Genomic DNA, 18799 nt, shown 5'->3' with positions numbered 1-18799 from the left:
CTACCTTGTGGGAGGCCTTCAAAGTAACTGTGCAAGGGGTCTGCATTAGTACCACAGTGGGAATACTGCGAGATATCAGAGGTCAATTGCACAAACTAGAGTCCTCACTGGGGGAACTGGAAAAAGAGTACAGGTCCCGACCATGAACATCCACATTAGCCCGCATACATGAGCAAATTCTGGAATATGACGCACTAGCACAGCAGGAAGTGCCCTATATATCGCATAGACACATTGCCAGGACATACGGGGAGGAGGGCAGACCGGGTAGACAACTAGCCATTAAACTTAAGTTTCGGGCTGACCACCACCACATTTCTAAAATAGTGGATGCTCAGGGAGGTGAGCTATTTGTGCCCAGGACATAGTGGACCAATTTAGAGATTGTTATGCATCTGTGTATACCTCGCTGACGGTTGCCCCGGTAACCGTATGCAGACGCGGACGAAGCTCACACTGAGCGGCAGCTTCGGCGGAGACGGATGTTCCCAAATAGTCAGCACATATATTGTGCCTTTGGGTAAGAGTAATCTCCATCCCATTCCTAAATCTATTTTATCAACCCCCAGCCACCCCCACCCCCCCCCACCCCCTGACACACACCATCCTTTCTATTTTAGTTACGAGTGAACCTCATACCTCATACCTCGTTATAACGATCACAACAGCGACTGACCTGAATCAGACAGCTGCGTCTGTTGCGGTAAGATGCTTTCCGGTACTTTTGCAATGAATCGGCTTACCTTGAGCACATATGGTTAATGCGACTTAATGCTCCTTTTAACATCATTGAAACTATAGTCATATATCATTTGGTTTTGGTATGACTCCACAACCTAAGTGCTAACTTCAGTAAGAGTGCGAGTGACACTGCCCACTCTTAGATATCCCTCTTCTTAATTTCCTACAGCACGGATTGAGTCCCCACAGCTCTATTACTACTTTTGATACGCAGTCCTCCTTTCATTGGATGTCTGAGGAACCCCATTGAACTGGATATCAGGTACACGATTTACTATGACGTACGTGGTTCTAGTGGTTGGTTTTAATCAGGACGACATCCTTACTTCCCCGTGTTTTAACATTTTAGGTGGACGATCAAATTCATCACCCAGTCAGGTTGCCCCAAACCCCTTCCCTTTGGTCCTGATGAAGATCCGCACGGCCAAGGTCTAAATCTCCTCAAGGCCTTCAAGACGGGTCGAAACGTCGACGCTTACTTTCCATTACCTGGGATACACATATAATTCCCTTGTGCTAGACCAATTATTGGGTCTTTTTGAAATACGAAAACATGTATCTGTGATTGAGATGTGACCAGGTTCTTTGGACGGTGAACTACAACCGATCCTTATTGTAAACCAAATGAATTTCTTTTACTACTTTGTTTCCATTTCTTGCCTCACCCACTCACTCTTAATCACCCTCTTTTGTTGCACGTTCCTCTTGGAGCAACCTTAAATTGCCTTATTTAATAATAAATTAATATGTATGATAATCTAAACAAGGTTGGATGTTGTTCTTTGCTGGTTTGAATTATATATTGAATATTGTGAGTTCTTTCCCTCTAAAAAGTTTTTTTGGGTTTCGAGCTCAAGATTACAAAAACTAACTGACTAATTGAAGCAATTGGCTCACTTGTATTAATTAATTGGTCAAGGACCATTGTTTTTGGTATCAAGTCTACACCCAGGTCCCCATACCATGGGTCACCCCATTTTTGTAATGGCTACCTTTGTGCAGGCAAGTCCTGCGAGGGTTTAATTGTTAACTGTTTAATTGTGTTATTGTTTAATTGTTTAACTGTTTATTGTGTTATGAGTTTTGTCTAAATTGTCCTAATTTGGGTTATTATTATTATTGTTTTGCCCATATCATCCACACAATACTAATACGTGTACATTTTTGAGTAACTGGACTATGTCGGAAAGGGAGACATTGTCGTACAGTGAAGATTATATCGATAAATTACTACAGTTACAAGGAGGCAATACCCTTCTAGGCAGTACCAGTTCAGGGATTGACCTAACACTTAATGAAAAAATCTCTAGACTAGAACGTCTTGAGAAGAAACTAATTAGGACCAGATTACATGGACATACATTGGCCAAATATCTTCAGTCTAATGTAATCCCGGTGGGACTCCAAGTAAGGAATGAACCCGCTATCTTCCTTGACAATCCCAAATTTAAGGAGAATTTTAGTTTTGTATCCAATAACTGTTCTAGGCATTGGATGGTGCTTGGGATAGAGACAGCAGTAGAGGAGGTACAACGCCTAACCAAGGAAATATCTGATTTAAAAAAAGAGATTATTGAGGACAGGGCTCTAGTTAATGCTAAGGAAGCTTTAGATAGACTAGAACGCACCATCCAGGAATTTGACACATATACGCAGGCAACTAAACTGGATAAAGTGGCTAGGGACATCAAGTTCTATGATAAAAAGATCACTTACCCTTACACACAGAAAGGATACTATATAAGGGAACAGCAGGGTACTTTTTCCAGTAGAGGCAGGAGCGGATTTAGAAGATACGCTACCTTTTCTGGTTCCTCATTTGGCAGCAGCTCGGGGAGTGACACTGAGCGCCCGGGACCTAGTGGGGGTCCCTCCACGACCGGTCCCAACCAGTCTACTCAACAGCCTCCTTTTTTATCAGAGGAACCCTGGTGGGGTCAACGAGGTCGAGGACGCCCCTGGGGGAGATCCAGGGGGAACAGACAGACATGGAATCAAGGGAGAGGCCAAACAAGGAGACAGGCACACTTCCAACAGGAAACACATGGCGATATCCAAACACGGCGACAGCATTACAGATGGTAATCCATAAAAAAGATAACCCTGTTATTCATCTGTCGGACCATAGACTCACACAAAATGAACAAGGAATCCTGGAAAAGGGTCTGTCCTTTGTCCCGACCAATATGCCTAATAATTTCAACCTCAAAGTCGAATTACACCAATTTTTCCGGAAGTTGCGGTTAAGATACCACTTCCTCAAAGCACCAAGCAATCCGACTTTTTCAGCCAGTGGACTGAGACCACCCTCTAAGTTCACCCCTCCAGCATCTCTGATGCCACATAGACTCTTAGCGTACGAACAAGTTGTATTGAAAGATGTGGACACCATATTGTCTAACAGGCGATATGTCCAATACAATATAAGTAAAGAAGAACGCACAGCCTTGGATACATTGAAAAGTAACCTTAATATTGTAATTAAACCCGCCGACAAGGGTGGCGCTATTGTTATACAGAATACCGAGGATTACAAGAGGGAGATCATTTCCCAGTTGACTGTTGAAGGTAATTATGTTAAATTACGTAAGGACCCTACACAGGATATAAGTAGGGCCATAAGCAGCCTAACTAAAATTGCCCTGGAAAATGGATATGTGAGCAAGTTGGAACATGATTTCTTAAACAACAAACATCCCAGATTGCCCACAATATATACCCTGCCCAAAATACACAAACGGATGCAAAATCCCCCAGGGAGGCCAATTGTGTCCGGTTGTGGTTCAGTCTTAGAACCACTATGTAAGTACATTGACGTGTTTCTAAAATCCATTGCTGAACAAACCCCAACCTATCTAAGGGATACTATGCAAACGATACAATTGTTGGACGATTATCCGTATGATTCGAATGTCCATCTACTAGTGACGATGGACATAACTGCCCTTTACACTAACATTCCACAACTGGCTGCCCTTCAGTGCATTGAATTGGTGCTTAATGCTAGACCTGCACCACACCAAGTCCCTACAGAATTCATTGTGGACCTACTAAAAATTGCCATGACTCAAAATTACTTTACTTTTTTGGACCAATTCTTTGTGCAAACTAAAGGCGTGGCAATGGGGGCCAGCTTTGCTCCAAATCTGGCGATTATTTACATGAGTGAGTTTGAACATCGGTATGTCCTCAACCAACAAAATCCTTATAGTAATTGCATTGAGCTATGGCGTCGATACATCGATGATGTTGTGTTCGTCTGGCGAGGTGATGAAGAGAATCTTAAAAAATTCCACGAATGGCTAAATACATGTTGCACAGATATCCAATTCACCATGAATTACAGCAGAGATAGCATTGATTTTCTTGATGTCACTATCAAATGTGACCCTGAATCAGGTAAATTATACACAACATTATTCAGGAAAGCCAGTGAAAGAAATACACTATTACGCTACTCAAGCCATCACCCCCGGAACCTTAGGGATAATTTACCCTTTGGACAGTTTCTCCGTATTCGGAGGAACTGTTCAAAAAAGGAAGACTTTTTTGATGAATCGGCAGGTCTATTGTCCAGACTAATAGACCGCGGCTACCCCGTCAGGCTTTTGAAGAAGGCGCGCAAACGGGCCTGGCATAACCATAGGGAATTCCTACTAACTCCTAAACCAAAAGAGAAGAGCAATGAGGAAAGGGTGGTGTGTGTGACAACTTTTAACACCAAGAGCAACACCATTAAAAAAGCAATCAACCAGCATTGGCACTTAGTTGCGGAGGAACTAGGCAATATATCCACCCCATTGCATGCCTTTAGAAAAGGTAAAAACATCAGGGATTACCTGATCAAATCCCTACTACCCACTAACCATTCATTGGGACAGACCACTCTATGGGGTACACCTATCATGGGACACCACAAATGTGGTTCATGCAAAGCCTGTGTATTGACTAGAACAATCGACCACTTCACACACAACAACCAAACCTACACACTTAAAGAACACAGTAACTGTAACACATCTGGGGTGATTTACGTGATTGCTTGCCCATGTGAACTTCTGTATGTGGGCCAAACTATTCAAAAGGTGAAATGCCGGATACTGCAACACTGCAGTCGCATCCGCTGCAATACACCCGGTGCTCCCCTGGTGGAACACTTTGGTAGGTTTGAACACAAAGTTGACAGCTTGAGGTGGTGGGTTTTGGAAAAGGTAAAACCGAACCCTCGTGGGGGCAATTTCACAGACATATTGAACAAACGTGAGTGCAGATGGATCCATTTCTTAGATACTGTAACTAGCGGGCTTAACGAACTTAAGGAAATTAACAAACAGGTTTCCTTGATGAACTGTTGATCTAGCTAGCCACTCAATTTTGACACCCTGGAACGTTTTCTGACTGCCACGGCATCCTGTGGTACAATTGGTACCGGTTCCAAAATTGTTTTCACATTTAGTTTGTAATTGTATGGCACTAATTGTTTATTTAATGTTGTTGATTAATTTTTGTCCGTTTTTACGCATTATTGCGATATGTCTGTCTTTCGTTTTCTTAATTACATGTGGATTTTTCCTAACGAATTATTCATTGATTGTTCGTTTTGAAGCATTATTGCGATATGTCTGTCTTTTGCTTTCTTAATTACATGTGGAAATCTCCCAACGAATTATGCATTGATTACTACAAATCTATGGAATTTTTATGTATTTCTCTCCATGTTGCTAGAGTATTGAAATTCTTTGTACCAATCCAAATAATTATGCACTTCGACTCTCGACTTTCCGCAGTCAATCGGTTAGTCTTTCTACCCTGTCCATCCCCCGGTAACCGTCATTAATACGCTGACGGTTGCCCCGGTAACCGTATGCAGACGCGGACGAAGCTCACACTGAGCGGCAGCTTCGGCGGAGACGGATGTTCCCAAATAGTCAGCACATATATTGTGCCTTTGGGTAAGAGTAATCTCCATCCCATTCCTAAATCTATTTTATCAACCCCCAGCCACCCCCACCCCCCCACCCCCTGACACACACCATCCTTTCTATTTTAGTTACGAGTGAACCTCATACCTCATACCTCGTTATAACGATCACAACAGCGACTGACCTGAATCAGACAGCTGCGTCTGTTGCGGTAAGATGCTTTCCGGTACTTTTGCAATGAATCGGCTTACCTTGAGCACATATGGTTAATGCGACTTAATGCTCCTTTTAACATCATTGAAACTATAGTCATATATCATTTGGTTTTGGTATGACTCCACAACCTAAGTGCTAACTTCAGTAAGAGTGCGAGTGACACTGCCCACTCTTAGATATCCCTCTTCTTAATTTCCTACAGCAAGGATTGAGTCCCCACAGCTCTATTACTACTTTTGATACGCAGTCCTCCTTTCATTGGATGTCTGAGGAACCCCATTGAACTGGATATCAGGTACACGATTTACTATGACGTACGTGGTTCTAGTGGTTGGTTTTAATCAGGACGACATCCTTACTTCCCCGTGTTTTAACATTTTAGGTGGACGATCAAATTCATCACCCAGTCAGGTTGCCCCAAACCCCTTCCCTTTGGTCCTGATGAAGATCCGCACGGCCAAGGTCTAAATCTCCTCAAGGCCTTCAAGACGGGTCGAAACGTCGACGCTTACTTTCCATTACCTGGGATACACATATAATTCCCTTGTGCTAGACCAATTATTGGGTCTTTTTGAAATACGAAAACATGTATCTGTGATTGAGATGTGACCAGGTTCTTTGGACGGTGAACTACAACCGATCCTTATTGTAAACCAAATGAATTTCTTTTACTACTTTGTTTCCATTTCTTGCCTCACCCACTCACTCTTAATCACCCTCTTTTGTTGCACGTTCCTCTTGGAGCAACCTTAAATTGCCTTATTTAATAATAAATTAATATGTATGATAATCTAAACAAGGTTGGATGTTGTTCTTTGCTGGTTTGAATTATATATTGAATATTGTGAGTTCTTTCCCTCTAAAAAGTTTTTTTGGGTTTCGAGCTCAAGATTACAAAAACTAACTGACTAATTGAAGCAATTGGCTCACTTGTATTAATTAATTGGTCAAGGACCATTGTTTTTGGTATCAAGTCTACACCCAGGTCCCCATACCATGGGTCACCCCATTTTTGTAATGGAGTTTAAAGGATGACGCCTTAGAGGACTATCTCTCTGACATTGCTTGTGCATGGCTGGGAGAAGGACAGCGCGAATATCTCAGCCAACACAGTGACGATGCGGATGTGAGAGCCACAATTCTCTCTCTACCGAACAAAAAAGCACCTTGGCCAGACGGCCTGTCAGCAGAATTTTATAAAGCATATGTAGATCTGCTGACACCGTACCTGCTTGAAGTGTATGCGGAAGCGCACGAGACCGGCAAGCTGCCGCCCTCCCTTCGACAGGCCTTGGTTATAGCGCTGCTCAAAAAAGACAAACCTCCATCCCAATGTCACTCGTACCGTCCTCTCTCACTGATTAATCTGGATCCAGTAAAATCAAGTGTGGCATTAACGGCTGGAAACTCCAGCCAATAATGCCACGCTTGATTTTACAGGATCAATCTGGTTTTATACCTGAAAGGTCCACATCTCACAACAAGAACCATCTTTGCTATGTTTCACATGCTGAACCCAGACCTCCCTCCGGCGGCAGTCATGCTTGACGCGGCTAAAGCATTTGACTCGATTGAGTGGCCATACATGTTCCGTATTTTAACTCGAATGGGATTTCCGCCCGTCTTCTTGGGATGGGTGAATCTATTATATTTGGACCCGTCGACATTGGTGTGGGTTGGAGGGCTCACACCCAAGCCTTTTTGTATTGAGCGAGGCACTTGACAGGGTTGTCCTCTCTCACCACTATTATTTGCCATTATGATTGAACCATTGGCCTGTGTGATCAGACAGGGCCATAGAGAAGCAACATTCAATTTTCATCATCGCCCAGTGGGCATGTATTTATACGCTGATGATATGATGTTGTTTATTTGAGAACCACAGCAGTACCTTGCCCCTGTGCTGCGGAAATACATTCGAATCGGCTGGATTTCCGGTCTCACTATAAACTGGGACAAATCAGTAGTAATACCACTAATGACAATAACTGCCCCCCAACCATGGAATATTCACTGGTATGGTCAACAGAGCCAGTCAAATACTTGGGAGTGTGGATACACCGAGACCCCGAAGTGGTCATAAGAGAGAATTATGGAAAAGCGTGCGTAGATCTAGAGCAACAGGTAGACAGATGGTTGGCACTACCATTGTCCTTGGCGGACCGTATTGCTCTGATAAAAATGGTAATTTTACCGCGCTTCTTAAATCTTTTTAGTAATATTCCTATAAAGCTGACTGCCCAATTTTTTAAGAACGTGCAAACCCTTTTGTTAAGACTGATTTGGAGGGGTAAACAAGCTCGAGTAGGCTGGAACACGCTTACATTGGAGTATGCCAGAGGGGGTTTTAACGTTCCAGATATTTACCTTTATTATCTGTGCGTCCAAGTACAATATGCGTATCACTGGTATCATCCACATGCTTTAACACCCCTTGTTGCAGTGGAAGACGGGGATGCACACCCCATCCCACTAGCCAGAGTACTTACACACACACACCCATACAGTGACACAGGAATGGGGCTCGGTGAGGTTACTCATAGAGGCTGGCATGGATCGAATGCAGGACGTTTATCCTGAGGGGCATTTTATAACAGCGGTAGACATACAACACATTGCTAATCAATCCCTGCTATTTCAGTTCACGGTGCATCGCTTGAAGCTCGCAGTTAAAAAACACTACACGACATTCCCTGCTGAACCTCCTACATCAAAAGCCCTACAGCTTCTCCTAGTAGCACCCACACGGAGTCAGATGGTTCCCAAACTATATAGAGCCGTGAGAGAGGAGAAAGTGAGGGACACTGATAGAAGTCGTGCCGCTGGAATTAAAGACTTGACCCCCCCCACTGACGTCACTGGAATGGGAACATATCTGTGCCCTTACGGGCAAACTCACTTCCAATGGCAATTTGAGACTCATACATTTTAAATATATTCATCAGGTGTATCACACACCTCTCAAATTATATACATATGGTCTTAGGGATGCGAGTAACTGTGAGAGATGGGGTCAACTAGATGCAGATTTCTGGCATCTTGCATGGCACTGCCCGCCAGTGGCTCAATATTGGGAGGAAATACTGAACTGCATTCAACATATGTCAGGAGCTACAATAGAGTGCACACCCGTAGTTTGCTTGTTGAGTTATGTGCCTCATCTGAAGGGGGAGGTAGGCAAGTTTGTGAGACTTGCCCTTTTGCTGGCAAAGCGACGCGTAGCACTCACCTGGGAAAGTACACTTACCCCTCGTCTTAAGCACTGGGTCGGAGACATGATATATTGTAAAGATAGGGGCAGATTTACAAGCCCCTTGCGCCACATTTGCGTCACTTTTCCCATGTTAAAAGTGAAACAAAAGTGGCGCAAGGGACTTGTAAATCTGCCCCATAATCTTATTTAATTATATGCTGAGGAACTTCCTGCAGCATATAAACCCAAAGATATGTGGGAACCCTCACGTCAGTATCTCCTGGCACGGACTCAAGATGAAGCGGTCCCTGACATTGAGGAAGGTCGAATGATATATGGGTATTTTCACTGCAAATATTAGGCAAGAGGGTTGTGATTTCCATGTTCAAGAACAGCAGATGCAAAGTCAATCACAGTGATTGTAATGTTGTATTTCGTTGAATTATTTGACACAGACTACTCCCTGCGTGGCGACGAAAGTAATGGTCTTTTTTTTAAATCAATAAAAAGAATTTAAAAAAAACAAAAAACAACCCAATCTCTTACTGTAAAGTCAGATATTTAGGAAGCCTGCACTGCGTCCCGAATTCAGAGACTCCCACGTCGCGGATTGGATCTACCCAAGCCCAGCAGGGGAAGAGACTCCACCCGATGTCGATGGACGCAAAAGCCCAGCGGATACCCTCGTTCTCGATACCCGTCGAAACAGGAAACAAAACAGGAAGCGCTCAGGTGAGGTTATGTTCTTATAGCCCTTGCTGGAGGGTAGATGACGTTAATAAAGAGTTTCCTGTTTCTGGAGACAATTCTCATTAGTGACGACAGGGTCGAGGACAAGGGTCGTGGTGGCAATAGAGACTTGTGTATTTTAGTGCTATGAGGTCCCAGCCTGTGACAGAAAGCACTGTGAATATGCAACTTAATCATCTTAAACTTGCATTACATACAGTATAACTGTAGGAAGGTGAATATCTGACTATGGTTACCCCCAACTTTTTGCCTAGTGTCTAGCTGGTTTTTTGACTTAGTTGGCCTGAGATCCTGCCATTCAGGGTCTCAGGCTGTCTGCTCTCTCTTTAAAAAGGACTCCATGTACCCTAGGTACATACACAGTTGGGAGGGATCACCTTATCAGCCCCTGTACAGTGTACCATAGGTACCCAGGGCATAGGTGTACCCTAGGCCTACCAGGGGCTGCAGCATGTATTATGCCACCCCTGGTCTTACAATCCGACACAACTGGCTGATCACTCAGCTGGGGCAAGGTCGTGTACTCACCCCTTGCTTAGATATAGTATACCTATATCTACACTTAAAAATAGACACATGTGTACCTGTAAACCACTCCTATGGCAGGCCTTAACAATCCTGGAGGAAGAGTGCTTGGTAACATATGAGATGGTGCTCTAGCATGAGCTGAGCCTGTCTGCAGCTTTCGGAACCATGTCCTTATAGCTGTTCTATGATATCGCCTACCATATACTCTTAAAGTGCCTTATAATCCTCGCGGTTATGGTAACTATGGTTTGGCTTTATCAAAACATGTTGTGTAAGGTGTCTAACACTTTGGAATACTACCCCCACACCATTTCTGGCGATGAGGATAGTATTCCTCCCTTCTAGAGGGAGAGACATGTTAAAATCCTACTTTGCTGTTTAACCTCTGACCAAAGCCTCAGCATCACAAAATGGATGCTGCTGCCACAGACACGAGTCTGACCTCCTGCAGCTGGGAGCCCTCCTAGCCAGGGAGGCCTGGACAATAGGTTTCCTGTTTGGGGAGGTGCTAGCACCTCCCCAGACAGACTTTAGTGTATTGGGGCAGGGATGGCTGAAAGGAATGAGACATGCCTGGGGCACACAAGGTGCTCCATGCATAGTCCAGTTCAAACCGGTGCCGGGGCACTCCAACCCCAGTCCTGGCACGAAACTGGACAAAGGGAAGGGGGTGTAACCACCCCCCTCCCAGGTCCCACCCATAAGGCGTGACCTAGCAGGTAACCCAGGCCCCCAGATTAGTATAAGAGTGGGAGCTGAGTCCCTAGGACTTTGGATTATCCTGAATCTGCAACTTGAACAAAAACTCTGGACCTTCGACTTTCGACCTCAGGAAGAAGACTGAAGAATCTCCCTTGTGGCCAAGGAGTGACCACCCTGGGCAACCAGGCACCATCCAGCGATGGCTGCTTGCATTGCGACTGATCCTACGAGGGACGACTGCAGAGACTGGCCAGCGCCGAGACTTCCAGACACCTCTGAACCAGATCCACATCTACACCAAAGCTGAGACCCGTGGAGGCGACGAGGGACGTGGGACCGGCGACTTGGGAAAAGTGGCTAGTAACTGACTAGCGCAACTTCTGAGGCTTCCTCGAGGCTGTGCTTGGGGAATTGAGAAGCCCCCATCCCGAGCACCATCTGCAAAGAAGATCAGCTCCCCACACTTCACGTGTTCTGCGTGGGGCCCTTCTGCACCTGAGTTGCTCGACGTGTTGTCCGGTTGCTGGCCCGTTGGGTAGTGGCCTCTGTGACAACGAACCTTTGATTTCACCTTGCTGGTCCGGCTCCTCCAGACTGGCACTCACTCCTCTGTGAAAGAGAAGCACCCCAGACCTTCCTGGTCTGCACCAGAAGCAAGTCCTCCATTCTGCGTGGGTTCCGCTTGCCAAGGCTTGTTGGGTCCTAACTCGACATCGACGCCGCCGACAGCAAGAGCCTTTGTGGGACAGCTCGCCTCCTGGTCCTGGTCGTCCTCGACGTCTCCTGGTACCCGTGGCTGCTGCGACAAGCTTCACCTCTTCACTGCAATCTTCACGACATCGCCTGGTTCCTTTCTGGTTCCACGTGGTCACTGGCTAGTGACCCAGACTTTTTCCCTTCTGCTTGCAGGTATCCTTCCTTCTTGATTCCATCCTTGGAATCCACCGGACACTCTTCACTGGCGGCCTGCCAGCATCTTTTCTTCAGGCATCCATAGGAGTCAACGACGAAACCCGACGCAAGTTCACACCTATGCACCCGTGGGCTAGGTAACTTGGGTACTCCGGTGCTCACAGGGGTATTGACTATCCTAGTGTCTCGTTTTCAAGTTTCGTACTCCTAGCTCCTTCAGAAGTGTACTAAAACTCTTACTTTCTAATAACTACTATTTCTATCGATTATACGCATTACGCGTGAGTGTTTCCACTCTGCACCTGAATCCCGTGGGCCTCCCACTTCCTAACCTTTGGTAGTATAGTGTAGCCCCAGCGATTCCCTAGGCCTAGGCCTAACCTGTGTTCGTGACAGTGGTTCTTATACCACTTACTTAGTATATGGTTTGCGTGGCCCCTAGGGCCTAACTGTATTACTTACCTGTGTAACTTATGTATGCTTAAATAAGACTGTGTTGTACTTACCTCGAATCTCATAAAGAGTGCTGAGGGTATTGTTACTAGAATAAATACACTTTATTTTATATATATCTGTTGTGGTGTCCTTTCATGTGATATTCAAGGGATTGCATATGGTATCACAGCTGGCTTCACATGCCATACAGAGTTTAGCCTAAGACTGCTCTTGTCCATGCTACCACTAGGATAGCTGGTCTATAAGGTTGACTTTACAACCAATCACCATAAGGGTTGTTTGGACTGATATAAGGTGTACACTAGAATTAGTGACATCATACATCAGGCCAACGTCTCACATTGGTGAGCAGCGGTTGGGATCTGAGCTTGCTGTTGTGATACCATTGTAATCTTGAGATATCAAATTGGAAGATCACAAAGATATTTGTCAGGTACATATAACATAGCTTATAAATACTTAAGTTCTACTGAACTTAGTTGTTGTAGGTTGAAGGGCCTAGCACACCCTGACTACAACTACTAGATAGGTTTTAGTAGGTACAACTAGTGTAGGTAGGTGCACACACCACACCCTCACTAGATCATGTCTCTGAGAGCAGATCAAGATGATTCTCTCTCAGGAGGGGTAGATCCTAAAAAGATACCCTCCAGATATGATACCCTAACTTTTCAGGAGATGAGACAACTGTGTACCTCCAGAAAGTTAAAACAGGGTTCAAACCCTACCCTCATCCAACTAGTGGAGATCCTAGAAGAGTATGATACTCAGAGAGCCTCCCAGGATGGTACCCTAGGTACCAATGAGGGTCTACCCTCTACAGATGAGTCAGAAGAAACTTCAGAAGATGAGGTAGACAGCCAGGTCAGAGTTGGGAGACTTAGCCAGGCTAACTTAAGCGTACATGGGAGTCAGACTGGGATCCCCCCATTCAGACCCCCAGGTGGACTTAAACAGAGAAATGGAAGAAGAAGATCCCATTCCAGGGTATCTGTCCACTCCCATGTCTCTAACAGCTCTCATGCCTCTTCTCACAGGGGAATGACTTCTCCACAGAGAAAAGAGCATCAGGCCAGAATGAGGGAAGCTAATCTGAGGATTGAGAGGGAAGAACTTGCCCTTGCCAAGGAGAGACTTGCTCTGGCCAGAGAGCAAAAGTTAAGTGGGTTAGAACCCACTGGTGGCAGCAACATTCCTAAAGATAGGGATAGGTCTTATGCCCATAGAAACCTAAGCAAGATAGTCCCCCCATATCACAATGGGTATGACATCCACAAGTGGATGACTGCTCTGGAGAGGGCCTGCAAAGTACAGCAGGTACCCCAGAGTCAGTGGGCAGCTATCTTGTGGCTCTCCTTTTCTGACAAAGGTAGAGACAAGCTCCTCACAGTTAGTGATGAGGATGCTAACAATTACAAAGTCCTGAAGAGTGCTCTGATAGATGGGTTTGGCTTAACCACTAAGCAATATAGGTTGTTGTCCAGAGACACCCAGAAGACACAGACACAGGACTGGTCTGATTTTGTGGATTGTGCCACTAAGGCTTTGGAAGGTTGGTTAAATGGCAGCAAGGTGCAGGACTATACAGGATTGTACAACTTGATTATGAGGGAGCAGATCCTTAATAATTGTCAAAACTAGCTTCTCCATCAACACCTGGTAGACTCAGATTTGACCTCTCCCCAAGAATTGGGAAAGAGGGCAGATAAATGGGTCAGGACCAGGATTAGGCCTAAACATCAGGGTGGTGACCAAAAGAAAGATACCACCAAGCCTCAAGAGAAGGGGGGGTGGGGGGGATAAAACAAAAGAGAAATCTTCCTCAGGGCCCCAAAACTCCACACACGGTGGTGGGTCCCAAGCTCCCTCCTCTACCACAGTTAAAAAGCCTTACTGCCATGAATGTAAAGTTCCTGGGCATTGGAAAACTGACAGCAGTTGCCCAAAGGCTAAAAACAAAACTGTTCCTCCAATTACTCCTGTAACACCACCTATTGCTGTCAGCAGTAATCCCCCAGGTGGTGGGAGTGCCCCCAAAAATTTGGTTGGGTTTTCTTGGGGAACACAGGTGGACCCTGGCTTAGCCAAGTCCCCTACAGCAGCTACTCTTGTCTGTGATGGTGGCATGGGGTTTGCCACCTTCACTGCCTGTCCCAACACTTTGGGTAGGTACAGACAGGAGCCCTACATCAATGGTAGAAAAGCTGAGGCCTACAGAGACACTGGAGCTAGCATCACTATGGTGACTAACAGACTAGTTCCCTCTGAGCAGCTTTTGCCTGGTTTCTCATACCAGGTAACTAACATTGATGGCAAACAAAACAGTCATCCCATGGCAGAGGTATGTCTCAGCTGGGGAGGTGTCATGGGCCCTAAGAGGGTGGCAGTGTCCCCAACCTTGCCTGTGGACTGCTTACTGGGGAATGACTTAAAACTCTCAGCTTGGGCTGGAGTTGAACAAGACACCCATTCCAAAATGGTAGGCCTTTCACGAAAGGGTAGTGGGGTTGTGCCAGCCACAACCCCTGTCCAAGTAGATTTCCTCCCTGAAAAGGTTGGAAGGGCAGTGGTAGCCACCGCCCAGGCAGAGACAGACTTCCCTGTAGAGATTGGCAGAGCTGTGACAGTCACCGCTCAAACCCAAACTGAGTGCCTCCCTGAAAAGGTTGGCAGGGCTGTAATGGTCTCAGCCCATACTCAGACTGACATAGGTGTAGTGAAGCCTGAAACTATGGATCACTCCACACAAACAGAGAGTAGTGGAGAGGAAGAAAAGTCTCCCTCTCCCCAGACATTAGGAAAAGGTCAGCCTCCTCAGGGATCTGACATCACCCCTTGTGTAGGAACTGCCCCAGAGGTAGCCAGGCCTGGCCTGGCAGAGCCTCTGATGTCAGTGGGCCCTTCCAAGGTGGGAATCAGTCTGGTGCAGGTAGCCTGCCTCTCTCTACCCTACCTCCATCAGCCCAGGGCTGCAGAGGTCAGGGAGGCCAGTGGACCCCAAGAGGGACCCTGTCCACAAGAACCACCCCATCAAAAGAATGAGGATTGCCTGGCTAGTAGCCCTAGCCAGGTGATGGTTAAAAACATTCCTGAGGGATCTCCTTAACAAGTAGTTAGGGACCTCCCCCAGAGGGATTCTGTTGGGCACAGGCAAACATGGGACCTTAGGGCCCCAAACCTGACCTGTCCCTCCAGTAAGCCCACAAGAGGGACCCAGCCTCTGCTGCAGATCGGCGCCTATAAATTCTCCCTACTTCCACGGATAGAGTAATTCCACAGTCATACACACATACACTCATCATACGCTAGGGCCCATCACTCCGACATTCATAACTAATACTCTATCCATCCTAAAGATGCGAGAGAAAACCTATACCAATCTACATCCAGTGTGAGGTCAATGCGACCATACAGATATGTCTTGAACTATGATATCAAACACAGGAAATACATTTTTAGAACTCAATAAATGACCAGAAAATAACCACCCGACACTGTAATTCAAACAAAGGTTATTTTTTATCTAAATTAGTTCAAATGACCGGTAATCAATAGCAAAAACAATATTCTCATAGTTACCTATTCTAGCTAAATGGCATAAATGGGTCAGGACAGGTCTCTCAGTAAAGTCTCTCGATTCGCCGTCCTCTCAATCAGCATCGATCCTCTCGAGCATAAGTTCTGGAAGAAGTGGCCTCAATGAAATACACGCAGCAACTAACAGCCTCTCTAGTCTTGTAATATTTATAATGGAAATTGCAGAATATTAGCAACAAAATAAATTCTAAACGTCCGTTGAACCACCAAGCAGAGCGAGCAGGAAAGGATGTTGACTTGCAACATTTAGAAAATCTCTGCTCTCGAAAATCTCAAAAATAAAAAGACGGAAGAAGGAAGCACAAACTAAAAAAGCTACATCCATGAATGCTCTTCCTCAGAATCATCGTGAAGCCACCGCAAAGTTATCAAAAGTTCATTGTGGCTTTATTCTTCTCCAAGGACAGTTGGCAGCAAGCCTGGAGCTTCCGTCCTCACGGAAAGTTTTGATGCAGCCAGAGACCATGGTCAGGTGACTTCAACCAAGTTCAGCAAGGCCTCTCGTCATATTTCATTCACTCAAGTACAGGCTGTAAATATCGGCCATCTTGGATTAGGCCAAAACGGGCCATCTTAATTAAAAGAGAACATAAACAAGGTTACCACATCATAATGATTATACAGTGTTAAATCCCACTAATACCCATATGTGTATGTAATTACCTAGCCATCTGTAACACAAAGAAGCATTAAAGCACGTTATTTAAAAGCGCAAATACATAAACAAACAGCACTTCAGCCACACATTTTTTAGTTGCTCACCAATTTAGTTCACGTATTATTTAAGCAACATAAAAGCATTCCCACGTGTGTGTACTTCATTAGTAATGTTGATTAGTTTAGACTTTTAACAAAACTCATTAATTTTAGTGATTAATTTTTAATATTTTTAGTCATGACATATAGACGAAACTAGAGCTTAAATCTCAATGAATTTTCAACAGAAAACTCTGCTCCAGCACCTCCAGCTTTAGGTAGCCAGAGGCTGACCCTGAGAGCACAGTGCAACTCAGTTAAAGAAAGAAAGGCATCCATGGTGGAGGATGATTGGAGGAAGATGAGGCCTCACTTTGAGGACACTCACTTCAGTACTCCATCTCAACACCAGCCTTTTACTTTGCAAGAACACACCAAAGGTAGAGATTCCCTAGGGTGGAGACCCTATGATACCTTTAGGGTAAGGGATTGCTTAGTGGACCATGAGACAGGGGGTAACCATGCCAGTGCTGGTTCTTCCTTATATGGCCACTTAGGCAATATAGGCTTACCTGGTCAAGGGCAGCCTTATCTGCTTTCGTTTGGGGGGGGGGTTGTGTAGGAAGGTGAATATCTGACTATGGTTACCCCCAACTTTGTGCCTAGTGTCTAGCTGGTTTTTCGACTTAGTTGTCCTGAGATCCTGCCATTCAGGGTCTCAGGCTGTCTGCTCTCTCTTTAAAAAGGACTCCATGTACCCTAGGTACATACACAATTGGGAGGGATCACCTTATCAGCCCCTGTACAGTGTACCATAGGTACCCAGGGCATAGGTGTACCCTAGGCCTACCAGGGGCTGCAGCATGTATTATGCCACCCCTGGCCTGGCCTTACAATCCGACACAACTGGCTGATCACTAAGCTGGGGCAAGGTCGTGTACTCACCCCTTGCTTAGATATAGTATACCTATATCTACACTTAAAAATAGACATATGTGTACCTGTAAGCCACTCCTATGGCAGGCCTTAACAATCCTGGAGGCAGAGTGCTTGGTAACATGTGAGATGGTGCTCTAGCATGAGCTGAGCCTGTCTGCAGCTTTCCGAACCATGTCCTTATAGCTGTTCTATGATATCGCCTACCATATACTCTTAAAGTGCCTTATAATTAGGGGTGGGCGGAAAATTCCGTTCCGCCAGCGTAGCAGATAAAGCCAGCCACCCCGGCTCACCGGCCCGGTCCTTGCTTCTGAAAGCAGCCAGGCCGGGAAGAGCCTCCCCGGGCCCCGGTGGACCCCTGTCTCCAGCGCCCGGACCCTCGGCTGGCTTGCAGGACGGGGGGCTCCCGCACCCCGGGCCCTGCCGGACGGAGCACGAGCCCCGGGCCCGGTCCCAGCTTCAGAACCCTAGCCAGGCCGGGGAGAGCCTCCCTGGGCCCCGGAGGGCACCCTTTTCCCAGCGCACGGACCCTTGGCTGGCTTGCAGGACGGGGGGCTCCCGCACCATGGGACACTGTGACGGAGCACAAGCCCCGGGTCCGGGCCCAGCCTCCGAACCCTAGCCAGGCTGGGGAGAGCCTCCCTGGGCCACGGTGGACACCCTTCCCCAGCGCACGGACCCTCGGCTGGCTTACAGGACGGGGGCTCCCGCACCCTGGGACACTGGGACGGAGCACAAGCCCCGCGTCCGGGCCCAGCTTCCGAACCCTAGCCAGGCTGGGGAGAGCCTCCCCGGGCCCCGGTGGACACCCTTCCCCAGCGACTGGACCCTCGGCTGGCTTGCAGGACGGGGGGCTCCCACACCCTGGGACACTGGGACAGAGCACAAGCCCCGGGTCCGGGCCCAGGTTCCAAACCCTAGCCAGGCTGGGAAGAGCCTCCCCGGGCCCCGGGCCCCGGTGGACACCCTTCCCCAGCGGCTGGACCCTCAGCTAGCTTGCGGGACAGGGGGCTCCCGCACCCGAGGGACGGAGCCGCACCTTGGGACGGAGCTCCAGCACCGGGCCCAGCTTCCGAACCCTAGCCAGGCCGGGTAGAGCCTCCCTGGGCCCCAGTGGACACCCTTCCCCAGCGGCTGGACCCTCAGC

Source organism: Triturus cristatus, chromosome 8, assembly GCF_964204655.1.
Source record: "Triturus cristatus chromosome 8, aTriCri1.1, whole genome shotgun sequence".
NCBI lineage: Eukaryota > Metazoa > Chordata > Amphibia > Caudata > Salamandridae > Triturus > Triturus cristatus.
Note: the sequence above shows the minus strand (reverse complement) of the source record.